General features: G+C 34.2%; 1 long non-coding RNA gene across 1 annotated transcript; it reads left to right on the top strand.

Moving 5' to 3' along the window:
- Positions 1-11381: 11381 nt before the first annotated feature.
- On the top strand, positions 11382-18784 carry LOC131647754 (uncharacterized). Its single transcript, XR_009297934.1, has 3 exons — positions 11382-11575; positions 11804-11855; positions 18662-18784. It is a non-coding gene; the product is annotated as an uncharacterized LOC131647754 (long non-coding RNA).
- Positions 18785-19430: the final 646 nt, after the last annotated feature.

Here is a 19430-nt window from a genome sequence, read left to right as displayed (position 1 = left end):
ATTTTGTCATATTTAATTTTTTTATTTTAAATTATATTTTATAGTGGTAAATATGTAAATTATTTTTTTATCATATCTTGTCGGATTCTAACCAAACTCATATACATGATAACAATTTGAATTAGTGAGACAAGATAAGATAAGTTTCAGGATTAACTTATCTTATCCTATTGTGTCATCAAATAGTAGATTGAGATAGGATATAATACAGATATCCTATCATGTCTCTTATCTTGCGCACCAAACAGTCCCTAAAAGTTTTAACTTTTCCGTTTAGTTAAAAAAACTTCATTATAATATTTGGATTTATATTATTTGAATTTTTTGATGTTCAACGCCAACTTACTTTTAGAGAATTTGGCTTTGTTTGATACATTTAATTCTCGAAATTAAATAAGGTACCCCTTTGTTAAATTAATATAGTTTTGAAAAACTTAGTAACCAGTCCATCATCTTTAACTACATTGTTGCCAGCGGAAGTAGAAGTACGATTCTCTTGAGATTTGCGATATTTCTTAATCAAAGGAACTTGTTCCTTTGTGGAATTAGAATTGGTGTATATCGATGGCGAGGGATTTTGAATTGGTGGTGTTGATCTTCCATGTGACGCCACAGGGTGGACCTTCAAGGTTAACACTCCAACGTCCAAGTCAATTCAGAATTCAAGATGAGTATATTAATTGAAGATCAAAGAAGTGTACACTGAATATCAAGTGTGCTGGCTTTTATACATTGGGTTATTTGGATTGGACTTCCATTGGGTAAGGCCTTGACTTTGGGCCTTTGGTTGACCCTAAATAGTTTCCTTCAAGGCTTATCGGACAAAGATTAGTTGGAGAACTCTTCATAGTCATAGCAGGCCTTTGGAAATGGTGTTTGGTCTTGGAGAGAAGTGAGATAGTCTTGGATCAGTTGCAAAATATGTGGGGCATATACACATTAAAACGTTTCACATGATTGAAACATTTCATTGATTCTATCTGATGCTTAGTTTTAGATGACCACCTTAGGGCATGAGTCTTTCTTAGAATGAACTCAAGTGCACTTGAGTTTGTTTAGTTCCCTAGGAGAAATCTAGTCATACATCTTGCAACTTCCCACTCTAGCTAATTTGGTCCATTGATTTCTTCCACTTACATATAAGGGTTTTCGAGTGTTGAGGGAACATTTTACAAACTTTGAGAGTCATTTTCTATTTGTGAGTTCACTTCCTTCTTCTTCTCCAGGAGTATTTCCCAGAGTGATTGATATCTTTTGAACAAAGATTTCATTCTCCCATTTGGCCTTTGCCTTTTTCATCAGACTATTATTCTATTAGGTACCCTCATTATCTTAAGCTTTTCCATATTGTCAATATTTTCTTTATTGTAGTCAATATAAGAAACAACGCCCTAGGGTTGTCTAGAAGTTATGAGAGTGATGATTCCTCCATAATTAGGGTCAGAGTATCTTCTGGTCAGAACTCTTCTCACATAATCACTAACCAATCAACCCACAAGGTCATACATATAATGGATGATTCTTATTTGAAGAGGCTCTCTGGACGAAGTAAAATTCTCCAACAATTCTTACTTTGATGCCCTCTTCTATGTTGACGATGCAAAAGGTGGTGGCACAGTCGCTTCCATGCATATTTCATCTCAAGCTGCAAGAAGTTTGACTTCACCTGATATGCTAATTGTGGTAATGAAGGCTTCTATTTTGAACAAGGAAGGAGCTAAATACTATGTTCAAACCTATCCTAAATAGAGTGGATGCCAACATTTCGGTCGGCCTCCTTTTGATTAGTCCCCTTTTATAAGTGCATGTTCACCAGGGTAAATTTGCGGCTTCTTTTGTCTGATGTTAAGGTGGATGTGTTGAAGCACTTGAAGGTTACTCCCTCTCAGTTTCAATTAAGTTCCTAGAAATATATAAAGTGTTCCAATTCAAGGTCGAGTATAGGTCTTGGAAACATTCTTATCGATTGTTATTCCAATTTTTCAGAGTTATACACACTTCCTAGAATGATATTCAGGATTAGGGGCTTTATTGATCTCCATCAAAATATTCCCTTGTTCATCCATTCCATTAAGGACTGGGACGATTTTCTAGGGTGCTTTGTACTGGTGAAGCCCCGCACTTGGGAGACTCGCTTTTCCTTATGCTTTAACACTGCTAAATATTCTAACTCTTATAAAGGTAGGTTTCTTAAATATTAGGCTTGACCATATTTCTGTCTTGAACCCCATGCATATAACATCCACATGGATTCCCTTACTATTGAAGAAGTTATGATGAAGAGGGACCTGGATTCTCTATTCTTGTGACTTAGCAATGAATAAGGGTTTGGCCCTGACGAAGTGTCATCTTCCTATTAGAGGAAGAAATATATTGATACTCATACCATGGGTCAGTCGCTTGGAGAGGAAAAAAACCTTTGGTGAGGATGAAGTCCTTATTTTTTTAACCTACCTATTTGTACTTGTAGATAAAATGGACTATTTATAGAAGGACTACATTATTTCCACTTACTTAGAATGTTAACCATGGTCCCCCAACTAAGGTTGATACTCCTCCTCATACAACACCTACCTCGTCCTCTTCTGTCGAGGCTAAATCAAATGCCCCTAGAGTTGACTAACTTATTCTTATTGTTGCTGCTATGGCTATGGAGGGTCAGCCTTGGTCGTCAACTAAGAGAGACTGGGACTAGGATTAAAGTCCCCTTTTGGAGGAAGATTATCCTAAACGAGCTCATTTTTCTAGAGATATTGCTTTAGAATTGGCCACTCCTCTTCTCAAATTGCCTTCCAAATTACCTACCCAGGTTCCCCGTACTTCCGGGGAAGATACTGATGTTATTTCCAAGGAAGATCTGACCTATCTCTAAAATCTTCCCGGGGCCAACAAGATAAAACTTTTTTCTAAGGGTGCCTTCTACACTTAATAGGAGGCTTATTTGTTTTCACTTACTGCTACTGGTCGAGGCGACGTCTTGGCCTTATGTAATCCTTCTAAGGAAATGGATACCTAGATCGGGAAGTGTGACATTATGGAGCAAGTGTTCCAAGTTTCATGAGGAGATGTTTGTTCTTGGGGAAATGGTTCGTTGCGTCGAGGCTTTCTAGGAGGAGGCAAAGATCCACGACTCTCCTTATAATTTAACGACCTGAATTACTGAGCTTGACTCTTTCTTGGAATAATAGAATAAGCATTATAGGGAAACAACATTTGCTTTTACATAGGCAATATGGTGTTGAGGGGCTTTTTCAGAAAATACGGCAAGATTGATAGAGTGGACTTGAATTCTGGTATTCCATTCTTCGTCATTTGATATTTTTATTATAATTTTAAATTTTAGTTTTTTTAAGGTTAAGTTGAAGTCGTAAGTTTAAAGTGCTATTTTTGTAACTTAATTGATGATTTATTAGGTATTCTTTTACTATAGCTTATGATATTCAATTAGTTTGGTATATTGGATGATCAAGTAGTATTTTGTTGGTTATTTGTTTTGTTGCGCTGAATTTATGGAATTTTTTGTTTGACATTTTATGTGGTGGTTGGATAGATTTTATTCTCAAATTGGATTTTTTAGAGGTAATTACAATTGTACTAGAGCTGATACTTTGGTTTTTAATTTTCCATGATGAGTTGGGCTTCTATAAAATATAGGTATGACATAGAGTCATCGTGAATCTATTGAAGAGTAATTCAATATTTAGAAGTTGTTGTTAATCAGAAGAAGATGCTTCTGATGTTCTGATGTGGGCTGATCTTCTGATGGTTACTCAGAAGATGTTGTTGACCAGAAGATGTTATCTTCTGGGTCCCATTAGCTTAGCTGTTTAGTAGTAAGGGTACTTTAGTATTTTTGTAGTACTGTACTGTTTGTACCTAAACTTGTTCACTAAGTTTAGTCTGTTAGGGCTTAGGTGGCAAATTTTCTTTTGTATAAATAGCCTTGTAGTAGCTATCATTCATAAACAACGCAAGAAGAATACAACATTTATTCTCTCATCTCTTTTGCGCCGTTATTCTATTATTCTCTTTGTCACCATCTTTATTCATTGTGCACCAACAGAATCAAGTGCAGAGAATAAATAAAAGGTGTATTGAAATAATAGATGGACTACAATAAATATATACAACTGAATCTTTTTTATCTTTATTGTTTGTCTAATCAAAGTGTTAGAAGTATTGGTGTAAGTTGGTATTTTTATAGATTTGTAGTTTTTGTTGTTTACTCTATCATGAGATTTTTTATGTATGAATAAGTTTTATTATAACTATTATTTAACTTGAAAAAACGTTTGAGGGTGCAGTTATATTTTTTTTTTAAATATTCTGCGGGGGTTTCAAACCTTTTGAATAAAACCACCTCTAGTGTTTCCAGCATACAAATGGTCGACCAAAGCCCCCGCAAAATGTGGGAACTGTATGAACAAGAATTTTGAAAACTCCCACATAACAGTTTGCGGCGGTTAAAAACCCCACAAAATGTGTTAAAAATCCCCACTATTTAGACACATATTTTGTAGCCTATAGACAATAGGCTGAAAGAAAATATAATACATAATATAGTCTTTAGAAACACATTACATAGAAAGCTTAATATTCATGTAAATGTTACTACATTAAGAGCATGATTATCTGTTCATGTTTGGGGTTTCTACACAGTTTTTAAAAAAATTGTGTCAAGTTTTTAAAGAAATTGTGTCAGAATATGATGGATAATTCACTTCTTTTTTCATTTCTCAACTAAATGACGTTCACAAACTAAAGGACGCTCCTACACATTTATTTGGCCTTATTTATTTATTTATTTATTTATTTTTCAAAAACTGCAACAATAGATGTATTGTATGGTGTATTGTGGGGTTTAGTGGGACCCATTTTAAAATATTTAATGGGTTGTATGGATATTTAGAAATGTAGATGAGTTGTTCAAATAATTTAAAAACTTAAAATAATATTAAAAAATTGAGTGGGTCTCATTTAAAGAACTCAAATGAATATGATGGATGTGGATGGTTATCCTGAATCCCTTGGGATCAGTCGTATTGCTTGGTTTTTTGGAAATAAAAAGTCTTCTTTGTTCCAAAAAAATGTTACAATATTGCTAGGATCAACTATTATATTTGTATTTTGTTTTTCAAATTTCTTTACTTTAAATAGCATTTTGTTAATCAATTATTAAAATTAAACAAATTTTTAAGCAACATCTGTCGTATTCAACGAACTATTTTCTTTAGTAATTGTTTTCCCACAATAATATATATATACATTATTATGAAAATGGTTATGTTATTCATAAATAATAAATTTATTCAAATTACAAATACTAAATCAGACTCGCGCATCGCACATGTTGAAAATCTAATTATGAATGAATCTTAAATAGATAAAACAAACATAAAATTGAATATGAAATAAAATTTATTATAAATTAAAAAAAAAAATCCACTTAGAAAAAATCTTGAATTATTTTCCTGCTAAATAATAACATATTCATTTATAATAATAAAATTATTTCTAAAGAAATGTATTTCCATTATAACATTAAGCTTTTTCAATCTCTTAAATAAAACTCCCTCTGTTCTTTTATTACAATATAAGTCACTTAAAAAAAATCGTATTTAAATATAAGTCGCTTTACAATTCTAATGAATGATTAATGATATTTTTTCTATTATATCATTAAATATTTATTATTTTCTCTCCTTTCAATTATGTAAATTTATCTTTCATATATCATTAATGAAGGACAATTTTATAAAAAATATCATAATTTCTTATTTTTACACAATAATTTTATTTTAATATATGTAAAAAATCTAAAACGACTTATAATAAAAAAAAAAACGGAAGTAGTATTAGTAACATTATTCTTTATTAACATCTTTTACTATACATTAATGATACAAATGAATAAACTAATACATGAATGATAAAGACACTTTCTTAAAAGTATGTCTATCATCTTTCATTTATACATTTTTTTAAACGGAGGTCATAGTCAATAGATTCATTATACTATATTGCATTTATTAAAAATTAACATGTGATACGTATAATGCTTAGTATTTAGCAACGACAAGCAAATAATGTTGAGCATGTTGTATAATGTTGAAATTGATGACTAAGTGAAGTCACTCATGTTATAAGTAATAACCAGCATGTTAATTTGTACCGATAAAGTCATAACAAGCATGTAAAAAAATGAGAAATAATAAAAGGTCGTGATTTGCATAAGAAAATAAGATATGAGATGGTTGTTGATATATAAAATAAATATATTATGTAGTGTGCATATTTCATAGTTTAATTTTTTAAACTCACATATAAAATGCTTTACAACGTGTTTAAACTGAAAAAATATTTAATATGTTAGTCAAATAACGTTTAATCAAATATTTGATAGTTGAATGAGGATTAATGAAATTATAAATATTTAAATATAAACAAGACAAATCTTTCTCAAATAATGTTAAGGTTTAGTTGAATCAATTCTTATAATTTTGTTAATTGAGATACTTTATTCAAAAGTATGATCTTAAACATTAACACGTGTAGGACCCTTTTTTTTTTTTTGACAAAATAAAGATTATATTAAAATCAAAAGAGAGGAATACAAAAGACAAAGGAGGGGGGCAAAAAACCAAACCTCCTAAGAACAAATTCTAATGCGGGGGGTTCCCGCCTTGTCAAGCAAGTATTCCGAATACATATCATTGTGCACAAAATTAAACCAAGTGAAAGCTTTACTCTTAAGACCTATGTTAGCCAGAAAATCCGCGCAAAAATTGGCTTCACGAAATATGTGCGAGATTCTAAAATCAATAGATAGCGTGTAAGCTCGACACGTAAGCCAACGAGAAATGAATTTCCAAGGCACCAAATTAGCATTCGTAAAAGCTTTCACAACTAAGACACAATCTGTCTCAAGCCATAATCTTCTCCAATTCATCATCTTGGCTTTTTCAATAGCAATGATAGCAGCCATGAATTCAGCATGGACAGAGTTGCCAAGGTTCAGAAAAGCACAGAAACTAGTAATAAACGTTGCAGCATCATCTCTGAAAATGCCTCCACAAGCAGCAAGCGAAGGAGATCCGGCAGCAACTCCGTCAATATTACACTTAATCCAAAACTTATCCGGAGGGCACCAAAGAACATTCTTAACCGTGGCTGGCAGTCTAGGATGAAGAGTGATGTCAAGATTCTTAAGAAAAGTGAAGCTCTTAATGGAATTATCAGTCTTCTTGAAGGTCACATTCCCAACCATCTTAGCATTAGCTTTTACCAAGGAAACACAATGCTTCCAGTGAACTTTTTTGTCATCGAATCTAGCCAAGTTTCTAGACTGCCAGATTTGATAAATAATGAAAACAAAGCTAGCTTTGATGACAGCCAAGGCTTGTTTGCTCCAAGGCTCTTGTAAGATGGAGAGGCAATCAAGAACAGAAATGATAGGAGTTGGAAAGGATAAAACCTCACCGAACCAGCTCCAAATATTAGCAGCAAAAAGACAATCAAAAAAAAGATGTTTGGAAGTTTCATTAGCTCTATTGCATAAAGAACACATAGAAGGAAAAGAGATACCACGAAGAGTAAATTGCTCATCAGTGGGGATCTTGTTGTGCATAAGTCTCCATGTGGTTATCGAGTGAGCTGGAGCAGAGTCCAAGTCCCAAGGGAAATCAGTCCAAGAATTAACACGTGTAGGACCCGTCTAACACATATGGAGATTCTAATTAAATTTTAAAATAAGACATTTATAAATTATTTTGGAGGTGATTGATGTAACTCATCGATGCACCAAGTATTTAAATTAAATTAATGTAACTCATTCGTCTAGATTTCAATTTTTTATAATATTTATTTTTATTTATGTATTGATTATAAATAAATTGTTGATACTTATAAATTATTAATTTAAAAATATATATATATTTTAAGGAGAAAAAAATTATGCATTAATAGTGTAAAATATTTTTACACGGTCAATCAATCATCATCATATATTCAATTAAAATATTTTTTATTTAAAAAAAAAACATTAATAACATAACAGATTTATGACTCTCTATTAGACAACAGTGTAAAACTATTTTACACTATCAGTGCACTACATTTTAACTCTATTTTTAGTATGAAAAGTTATTTATAGTATTATAATACTTAGTTTTGTTTAATTTTATTTTATAAAATTTGTTATGAATCCTTGGATATTTGTTTCTCAATAACTATTTGTATTTAGGGTTAAAACTTATTTTCACTCCTGCCATATGGAATTGGTTTGAAAAACATCCTGCCAAAAAAATTGCAAGAATTCCCCTAACATTTGAAGATCCTCTCGTTTTAAACCTTGTAAAAAATTTGTTTTTAAAATCATCCTTGCCATTTGAAGATTCAGTCATTTTAAACACTATAATCTTGTAGAATATGTCATTTTGAACCTTCTAGAATATGACGGGCAAAGTTGGTTTTACTATAAAAAATAATTTACAGGGTTCAAAATGATAGTTCTTCAAGTGGCAAGGTTGGTTTTAAAAATAAAAATTTTACAAGGTTTAAAACGATATAATCTTCAATTGTTAGGGAAATTCTTGCAACATTTTTTTGGCAGGGGTTTTTCAAACAAACCCCATATGGCGGGGATGAAAATAGATATTAACCCTTGTATTTATTACATTGTTTGGATATTGTCCTATAAATATGACCAATTTCTTTGTAGAAATACACCGATGAAATAATACATAATTTTTGTCATCTTTCTCTTCTCATTTATCTTCTTTCTCCTTATTTTATAACACGTTATCAGGACGAAACTCTACCAAATTTGAAATGAAAAAACATTGAAGTTTTAACTATCAGAGGTGATATTGATCTTTTTTTATGTTTTTTTTCCTTATTCGTTTTGAATTTTGATATGATATTATATCTTATTAACTTATGAAGCATCTCTGATGATAGCAAAACAAATTATTTATATAGTTTATGAAGAATTTATTAAGCATCCCTGAAGGATAGCAAAAAAATATATTATTTATATAGTTCCTGAAGAACTTATTAACCATCCCTGAAGGATAGCAAAACAAATTATTTATATAGTTCCTAAAAATTTAACAAATATCCTGAAGGATAGTAATGAATTTGTTATATAGTTCCTGAAGAACATATGAAACATTCTAAAGGATCGAAAAATATTGAATTTCTTATATTGTTCATGTTGTTCCTGTTGTTCCTAGAGAACATATAAAATATCCTTAAATGATCGAAATATATTGAATTTCTTATATAGTTCCTGAAGAACATATAAAGCATCCCTGAAGGATAGCAAAATAATGAATTTATTATATAGTTCCTGAAGAACATATAAAGTATCTTGAAGGATAGATGAATTTGAAATTATGAATATAAAGCATCCCTGAAGGATAGCAAAATAATGAATTTCTTATATAGTTCTTGAAGAACATATAAAGTATCTTAAAGGATAGATGAATTTGAAATTATGAATTTGTTTTATAATTCTTGAATAATCGAGGATAGAAAAATAATAAATCATTCATAATAAAAAAGCAAGATGAGAATTTGGGCAAGTTTGCCACTTGGCAACCCCACATCTACTTCTATTTTTAACTCTCCTATAAATGGAAACTTCCCTTAGTTGTATTTTATTATTATTTTTTATTATTTTCTTTTCTCTCATTACTTAATAGCATGACTAAATACAAATAACCAAATGCATCATATAATTGTTTTCTTTCACGCTTCCGACTTTTCACTATCCGCAGCAATTTCACTTTCTATTCCCAATGCTCATTTCTTATTCTCAATGCAAATCCTTCAATTCTATTTTATCTTCTTTCAATTCCTAATCATCAACCATTATTTTATCATTTCCTCCATCTTAACCCTTCCTCTCTCTCCCCTTTTAAATTTCCCATTGACGTTGAAGATTTGGTTTATGTAGTGCGATTTAAGGAAAGGGAAGACTGATTCCTTCTTTGTCTTCTTCAAGTAAAGGTGGTTTGAAAACATATTGAGTTGGTGACAAATCCGACGGAAAATTTGTCGGTAGGTTATGCTATCAATTACTGAGGAAAGGTTGTTTGAAAATTAGGGTTTATAAAAAATTATCATTTTTCACAATTAGGGTTTATATAATTTACTGTGGAAGTATAATTTTTCTGGTTTTTATTTTCTGTTTTTAACAAATTACAATGGATTTTAAAAGTTTCTTCTGGTTTCGCAAATCGTACGTGTAGATCTGGTGCCATAGATTTGCATGTTGTGGTGGTTAATCTGCATTTGCACTGTATGATTTGGATTCTACGGTGGTTCTGAGTTGTGTCGTCGATGGCGGTGAGTATGGCTTTTCTGGTTGTTTTTAACTTAGAACCACCTTAGAAAGGCTGAAAATGCTCTTATAGAAGCTTTGGATTAAATTGTTACTTGCATTTTTACAATTTTGCTTGCATTCATTTTCGATTATAGAAAAGAAAACACTTATTTATCACTGTTTTTGTCTTAATAGTAGAGTTAGGTCAATTCTTCATGTTAACACATTTGTTTTCATTTTGTTTTCTATAATATCAGTGTTTCAGACATTTTTTCATCATTTTTTGTTATGTTATTTTATTACTTTGCATTTCCTATGACTTTGTATATATATCAAGATCTGTTGATATCAAGATCTGCTATTTTGTAAAGTTTTGGGTGATGATTTTGCATGGAAAGTGATGTAGTTTCAAATGATTCACTAGATGGTAATACTTGCATACAACCTTAGAGGAATAATATTTCGAAGAGACCTAAATCTATTAACAGTGATATGGTTTCACATGATATAGGGCCAGTTTGTTTCAGCTTTAAAAAAATAGATTTTTTCTTTGTATTTTTGAAAATAGATTTTCTAAAATCGTTTTTCAAAATATTACAAGTTTTTTTATATTCGTTTTTTCTAAAACAAAATACTAATTTTGACATCCTATAACATAAACATACATAATTGAAGACCAAAACTTTGTCAAAATCATAATTTTTTCAAAAAGTCGTATTTCAAAAATGATTTTTATGAAAATCTATTTGAAATAGCTTCAAAATTAAGTGATTTTTTTGAAATTTTGATATCCAAATTTTTTTTCCCATAAATAGATGAAGTACCTAAAATCACATTTTAAGAATAACTATTCAAACAAAATTTTCATTTGAAGCTTTTATAAAAAGTTTCCTTGTAAAAAAAATTTTCGCAAAATTTGTTTACACTAAAAAAATGCAAAACAAACGGGCCCATAATGGATTATGATTCTGATTTTCCATAGAAGGAAGAGCTTAGTCACACACAATATGATATATCAAAGGATTCATTTGGTGTTGGTTCTCTTTAGCGGCATAGGAAGACTTCTAAAAGAAAGTATGACCGATACACATGTTTAGTTTAATTGATTATTACATGCCTTTAAAAATTAGCATCTGATTTTATGAACATTTTTTTGGGAGAACTGATAGCACGTGGATGGACGCATGTTTCTCAATGATTTCATCTATTTTCCTCATCACCGTCTCACTTGCCCATGCTCGAATACAGGTTTGGATAACTATTCTGTTGAATAAAAAGTCGTTTAATTTTACATCTTTCAATATTGTATTTTTTATTTTGTTAAGTATTTTTCACTCTTTGAAGATCCAATATACCAAACAGAACTTAATATTGAAAGTAGTGTTTGAATCTTGATGGAAAAAGTCATGTGACTATCTAAACATTCTTACTTGAGTTTTTGCATTGTCCTAATAACCTCTCTTATGCTTCTAGTAGATATTTGCAAATCCAATGTATGAATATTTGGATACCAAACATGGAATTAAAGGTAATGCTATGGCTTTTAAGAATTTGTCATTTCGAGTTTTAGTTAGATGTTTTTTTTTTTAAATAAGCAATATGTATTAAAGGGAGCAAAAGGGATGCTCCACCCCAATACAAAGAGGAAAACTCCTAACTCTCACTACAATCGAGAGGTCGAATATTCCAAAGATAAAAGTTACAAACATTCTTCTTCTTTTGAAAAGAAGAAAACCACCTCCAAGAGTTGTGGATAATCTCCGACATACATTCCGTAAAGCTAAAAGACTCTTTTCTAAAGATCACCGCATTGCGCTTTGACCAAATAGACCAAGCCGTTGCTAGCCAAATGTTGGCCACCATCATTCTTTTATTAACCGGTAACTTATCATAATTGAAGAAGAAATCCTCAAAATCCTCAATAGATAAGTAGTTAGCTAAATCTAACCACATATAAACTCTTCTCCAAATGCTACAAGATGAATCACACTTGAAGAAGAGGTGAAGAATATCTTCCTCCTTCTCCTTACACATAGAACATATAGATTCCGAACCTTCCACCAAAACTCCCCTACGCACCAATTGATCTTTTGTTGCTAAACGGTTATGAATAAATCTCCATCCAAACACTAAAATCTTTGAAGGGACTTTGCAATTCCAAAGGAAAGAAAAATCCAAAACCTTTTTACTATCCAAAGGAGGGCCGGAGAGCGAAGACTTAAAGAGATCATAACAAGACTTAACGGAGAAAACACCATTATTCGTGAACTTCCACCTAAAGCTATCATCTTCCTTCTCATCAACCGAAACACCACCCATTGCCTCCAACAATGCCCTCAAACTACCATATAAGGTCGGACTGTTACCAGTAAAAGAATTGCCAACAGTTTGCTGGTTGTCCGATCCACTACTGCCAGCTTCAGAACCGCCCTCCTCTTGCTGCCAGCCTGCGGCAGCACCTACCTCCTCTTGCTGCCAGCCTTCAGCAGTACCGTTCCCCCCTTGCTGCCAAACATCTCCTTCATTGCCAGCTAACACAGTCCCTGACGTGACAGCTCTACTAGCAGCTGAACCTCCAGACCGTCTTCGAGCATTATGCATGCGCTCTACAGCTTTAACAGCTTCCGTTCCTTCCCCAAACCATCTTGTCCACTGCCACTTCCATTGGCCATCAACAAAAGTTCCTGCAAAATTAACAGAGATTTTCAGCCAAAGAGAAAGGTATGGGAAAGTCCTTCAACAAGGAATTTTGCCCAGCCCACTTAGCATACCACAACGGAGTGTGATTACCGTTGCCAATTTTACACTCCAAAGCACTAGTAAAATTGTCGAAAAGAAGCCTCTCGTAATTATCTGATTTAATTAAATCCCTCCACCAATGAGAATCCTTTTTAGTCAAAATCGAGCTATCCCCTATCAACACTTTTAGCTTCGGATTGCCGTATCTAGCAATTAACAAATCTTGCCACACCGCCTCCTTCTCCACAAGAATTCTCCACTTCCACTTGCTAAGTAAAGCTATATTCATTATCTCTACATTTTTCACCCCCAATCCTCCTTCCTTTCTCGACTTACAAACCATATCCCAACTTACCCAATGAATTGATTTGTCACTATCAATCCCACCCCAAAGAAACTTACTTTGGATAGTTTTTATTTCTTGCAACACCTTCCGGGGAGCCTTGTACACCGATAAAGAATAGATAGGTATAGCATTAAGGACCGAATTGACCAACTCCACTCTCCCCGCCAAACTTAGGAATCTACCTCTCCAAACATTTAGACGGTTCCTAAGCTTCTCTACAAGATCCTTCCACATCGAAATTTTCCTATGGCTATCTCCCACTCTAACACCAAGGAACTTGAAAGGTAAAGCACCCACTTTGCAAGATAAAAAAGTTGAAGCCGCTTCTAGGTACCAATCTCCCACATTAATCTCATAAATATTGCTCTTATGAAAATTAATCCGAAGGCCCGACATCATTTCAAATCCTCTCAAAATAGCCTTCAAACACCACAAATTCGCGGTATCACCATCGGCCAACACAATAGTATCATCCGCAAATTGTAATAAATCCACCTCCTTTTCTTCTTTGTATCTAAAGCCACGAAACTCCCCTAACTCCTTAGACCTTCTCATTAGAGCCGTTAATGCCTCCATCACCAAGACAAACACAAAAGGAGACAAGGGATCTCCTTGTCTAAGCCCTTTCTCCACTCTAAAGTCTCTAGAGGCACTTCCATTAACAAGAACGGATAAAGAATTAGAAAAAATGCAACACTCCATTCATCTCATCCACCGGTCACCAAACCCCATCCTCTTAAAGATGTATCTAACAAAATTCCAACTCACTCTATCATAGGCCTTCTCAAAATCTACTTTTAACACCACACAACTTCTCTTTTCTCTCTTTGCTAAATCCAAAATCTCATTCACCACAAGGATGCCATCCGAAATATTTCTTCCTTCTATAAACGCCGTTTGATTGTTAGAAACAAGTTTTCCAACAACTCTCTTAAGTCTATTAGCCATCAACTTTGCCAAAATCTTGTAAAGACTACCCACCAAGCAAATTGGACGAAAATCATACAAAGATTGAGGATTGTTGATTTTGGGCACAAGAGTAATGAAAGAGGAAGTGCAAGCCTTTGTGAGTTTTGTCTTCTCATAAAAGTCTTCTACAAAAGAGAAAATATCCTTCTTTAATACCTCCCAATTACTTTTAAAAAATTCTAACGAGAAACCATCCGGACCGGGACTTTTACTTCCATCACAAGACCAAACCGCTTCTTTAATTTCTTCCTCCGAGAATCTTCTCTCCACCCAAGACACATCTTCCTCCTCCAAAATGTTTAAAAAAAGCCCCCCGGGGTCGGCCTCTCCTCATCCTCCTCTCTATAGAATTCCGAAAAATGTCTTCTAACTTCCTCCTTGATGTTATCTACTCCTTCTATACTTCCCTTTGTAGTTTCCAAGCAAGTTAAAGCTTTCCTCCTATTTCTCTCCTTCAAAGAATTGTGGAAGAATTTTGAATTCCTATCGCCCTCCTTCAACCAAAGATTACGAGACTTTAGCCTTAACATACTTTCTTTGTAATTAAGATGATCCCACAAGTCTTTAATAGCACTTCTTCTCTCCTCCACCTCCTCCTTAATATCACCCCCCATTTTAGAAACTAACACTTTATCAATGGAATTTATTTTTCCCGAATCTTCCTCCACCCTCAAATCAATCCACCCGAACACCTCCCTATTCCACACCCTAAGGCGATCTTTTAATTTTTTAAGCTTTTCACTAAGCACAAAATCTCCCCTTCCTTTAAACTCTAAACACGACCACTCCTTTGCCAAAAAAACTTTGAATTCTTCGTGTTTAATCCATGCATTATTGAAACAAAAAGGTTTAGGACCCCAATCAATTTTCCCCACATTAAGACGTATCGGTGTATGGTCCGAGATATCTCTTTTTTTCGATCCTTTGGTCTACCATTATCTTTTTAGAAAGCAAGAATCTATCTAACCTACTCATAGCTTTCCCATTATCTTTGTACCAAGTGAATTTCCCTCCTACGCAATTAATATCAATTAACTCCATTGCCTCAACAAAGCTCTTAAACTCCTCCATGCCACGCCAATCCCGGACTCTATCCACCCCAATACGCTCTTCCTTGCTCAACACTTCGTTGAAATCTCCCGCCACCACCCATTCCTCACTGAGTCTACCAGCTTTAATCGAAATCAAAGTATCCCACATAATTAACCTCTCTAATCTATTGCAAGAAGCATAGATATTCACCAAATTGTAAACATACCCTTTCCAAGTAACATTTATTCCCACATAGCCTATGCCTTTAAAACTATAGTTAACCATGAAACAATCTTGTCTCCAAAGGATAACCATACCACCAGAGGCCCCACTGGAGTAACTTGCTGTCCAACTTACTTCTTTGTTACCCCAGAATGCACCTGCTAAAACGTCATTGAAATCCTGCAGTTTCATCTCTTGCACGAAGCAAACGTCAATTTTTTCAGACTGAATCAAATAACTCACTCTTTTTCTTTTAGAAAAAGAACCACCCCCTCTTATATTGAAGGAAAGCATATTCATGGTAAACAATCTTTCAACACCTCCAAACCCCTCATTCCCTCTTTATCTCTCAACTCCATCATACTAACCAATTTTTCATTGACCGTGACTTCCTTACAACTCTCTACACCTAATTCCGAAATAGACTTCCACACCTTCCTCCCCACATCAGATTGAGATATAAAACGATTATTACATCTAATTATATCAGACTCAGCCACAGAGAAACCAGAAGAGGACTCACCGGTTTCTATGGAATCAGATTGTGCCGCCTCCGAAATCTTGCTACCTACCGTCAAAACCATCTCCTTTCTTGCGCCTTTCCTTTTGACTTCTTCTCCACCTCTATCGCTTCTTGGGGCTATGCAGGCAAAATAAGAAGAGGAAATAGGAACTTTATTACCCAGATTCTCGACAACTTTTTTCTTCTTAATTTTCTCCTTAAACGTAGACTCAGCTTTTGTATCCTTTTCTTTTTTCTTTTGAATAACTCTCCTACAGCTTTCATCAAAAGAAATGGGCCCTGCTTGTTGCTCTATATCTTTCCTTGGCCCAGATCCACTATCCGTCTCACCTGCTGGCCCACCCGTATTTAAAACATTTTTAAACAAGTTTGAGTCAGCTTCTGAGCTTACCTCAACCGATGCCTCGCCTTCCTTTGACTCCCCCTCAAAAAATAAAGTACAGCTGTCATTGTTAGCATTAAATGCCTTTTTACTTTTTGCCTCGATGCTCTCCTCCTTACCTAGTGCAGATAAGTCAATCCTCACCTTTTCATGTATTTCCTGACACCTTCCTTTCTCCCGTGAAAACTGCATGCTTCTCCCTACAGACTTAACCTCGTTGGCTAAGCTTTCTTCAACCGTCCCATCAACCCTCTGCGTCAGATCAACTTCTACAGAAAGTTTCCTTCTGTCCCTTTCTTCTTCGTCAGATAGATACAACTCCGGCGCCGATGTGGATTCCGATTCAGAATCAACAACACCTTCTCTTTTTCTCAAAGATAACTCCTGGCCCTCAGCAATTTCAAACATATTGATAACAAAACTCTGCCCTTCTATGGTTAAATTAAACTTCTCCTCTATCCTCTCTTTAGATTCTGTTAAGATACAAATAACTGCTTCAGCCATCCTATGTTTCAACATAGTTGCTTCTTCAGTTTTCACCAGCTTACCACTATTCCCCACCAAAAGAGAGAAACATTTCTCATCCCAAGCATGACATGGTACTCCCATTACTTTTAACCATGCAAATCTCCCTGTATCAATGTCCGAAGGTTTCCACGGAGTTATCGACCACAACCACTGACCCCACAATGACTTCCTCTCCTCAATGAAAGTTTCGACGTCTCCTCCTACCAAATCCTCCATCAAGCAAAAGTTAGGACCCAAACTTGTAACCCTTATATTGAAAATACCTTCCTCGTGAAATAACTTTTTTAGGTCAATCATTTTTTCCGGTTCTCTAATCCTCCCTGTATAAGCTTTACTATACTGTATTAGCTCATCCTGGTTAGGATGATAGATTACAGACCTTAGAGCCTGTGTTTCTTCCTTAAGAACTCCGCTTCTCCTTTGAGTTACATCAGCATAGGTTCTACCTTTTACCCTTCCTCCGAACCAGATGCTGCTATTGTTTTTGAATTCTTTTTTAACCCCAACTTGAATCTTCTTGGCTGCATTAACACTTTCTTCCTTACCTCTGCTGAACCGGGGTAGATTTGCAAAAATCTTCCTTCCAGAACAACATTATCCAGCTTGGTAGCCAATAACACTTCATCCTTGACGTTTAAGAACCGAACAAAACCGTAGCGTCTTCCGAACTTATCCTTCTTTGGAGGGATGACCACCTCCTCTATATCTCCCAACTCCTTGAACTCCATTAGTAAGTCTCTTGCTCTCCATCTAACACCGAAATCCGTAACGAAAAAAGAAGAGATGACATCTTTTCCGTTCACTCTCCTTCCACCTTCTCTGGCTATGTCCCACTGAAGTTTCCTGTCTCCGCCTCCCCCAACTAATTGCCATTGCCCTTTCCCATAAACCCTCACCATACCTCTGTAAACTAGAGTGAACTAACAGGAAAACAGATGTAAAAACCCAACGAAACTAGTACTATGAAAAAACTGAAACTGCTCTAAGAAAACAATGAGATTCCAATACCCAAGACCAAGGCCCCTAACCCTAAGGTTAGGAGTTTAAGCCGAAGATCCCAGAAATCAGTTTCCCTAAAAAGTTTTCTTAAGCAGATGCATGCTCGTAGAGAGTAATAGAGGAGCAAAATAGATATGATGTAAGGTGGATGCATGGTTTTAAACTCATCTGTATCAGCTCTTTTGCCATTTTTTGACATATGCTATTACAAATTAATTTTAATGGTAGATTTCATAAATTGTAAAGAATAGACATTCTGCCTTTAAATTTCAGTAGATACATTGCTGCCTTTAGTAGTATAGAGGACTTTGAGGAGCACCAATTAACGGTATCATCAAACCCATTCATGAATTTTCATGTTTACTTTTTTCTAAGAACAATTTTGCTTTTACTAATAGATGATTGATAAGCACAAATAGACTTGCTGGAGTGTAAGTTATTCGTATTTCTTGCAATAAGTTTAAATCGTCGTGCCTTTTCCAATTGAAGATGTGTATCTTCTTCATAAATGTTTGTAGTCTACCGTAATTGTAGTTTATTTTTATATTTTCGCATAATCGCAGTTTAAACGTGTGTTTCATTTTTTTGGTATAGGCAAGTGATGGGTTTGCATCAGGTTATAACTCTCTGTATGGAGCATTGTCATTCTGCAGAATTGCCGGATGAAAGTGATTGGTACAAAACTTCCGTTTTATCGGGAGGAATTGAATGTTAGTCAGGTTTAGCAGGTAAACTTTCAAATGATTTTTTCATATAAGCAATTATAACACTCTCACCATTATTGTACCAGTAGAGAAACCTAAATTAGTCAATCCAAACACGCCCTTACATGTAAACTCCCACAGGCTAGAAGCTATTCAAACTTGGCCTAATTCTACTATTTTCGGGACCATTGTTATGCAGAAAAAGATTAGAGAAGGAACTTCATAGCTTACTTCCTCCATACGTGTCGAATGGAATTAGAGTCACACCTCCTCCATACGCCATCGATACTACATGGTTCAAAGCAAAGATGATTGGAAATATAAGTTCCATGTCACCTTGATGATAAATATTCAAGGTTATGTTTTTCTAAACAACTTATTGTTAGAAAGCATAGGATAAGTATTTCTTTTATCGTCTCCTCAGGGATTGATGCGATATTATCGTCGTTCTACAGCTTAGTGTATTTTGAGTTAAGTTTGGGTAAAAGTTTGGTGACATAAAATGTAAATAGCATGAAAAGTAAGTAAAGACAATAAAATAGGGTTTGAAAACGATTTGAGAAAACTGTGTCAAGATTAGTGTTCGTTAGTTTGCTTCATATGTACTATAATGATCAAATATATGAACCTATTAATGATTAATACAACCACGTATCCTC

This window comes from Vicia villosa, linkage group LG2 (genome assembly GCF_029867415.1).
Source record: "Vicia villosa cultivar HV-30 ecotype Madison, WI linkage group LG2, Vvil1.0, whole genome shotgun sequence".
In the NCBI taxonomy this organism is placed as follows: domain Eukaryota; kingdom Viridiplantae; phylum Streptophyta; class Magnoliopsida; order Fabales; family Fabaceae; genus Vicia; species Vicia villosa.
The sequence above is the reverse complement of the archived record's forward strand: the minus strand, read 5'-3'. Positions and strand labels throughout refer to the sequence as shown.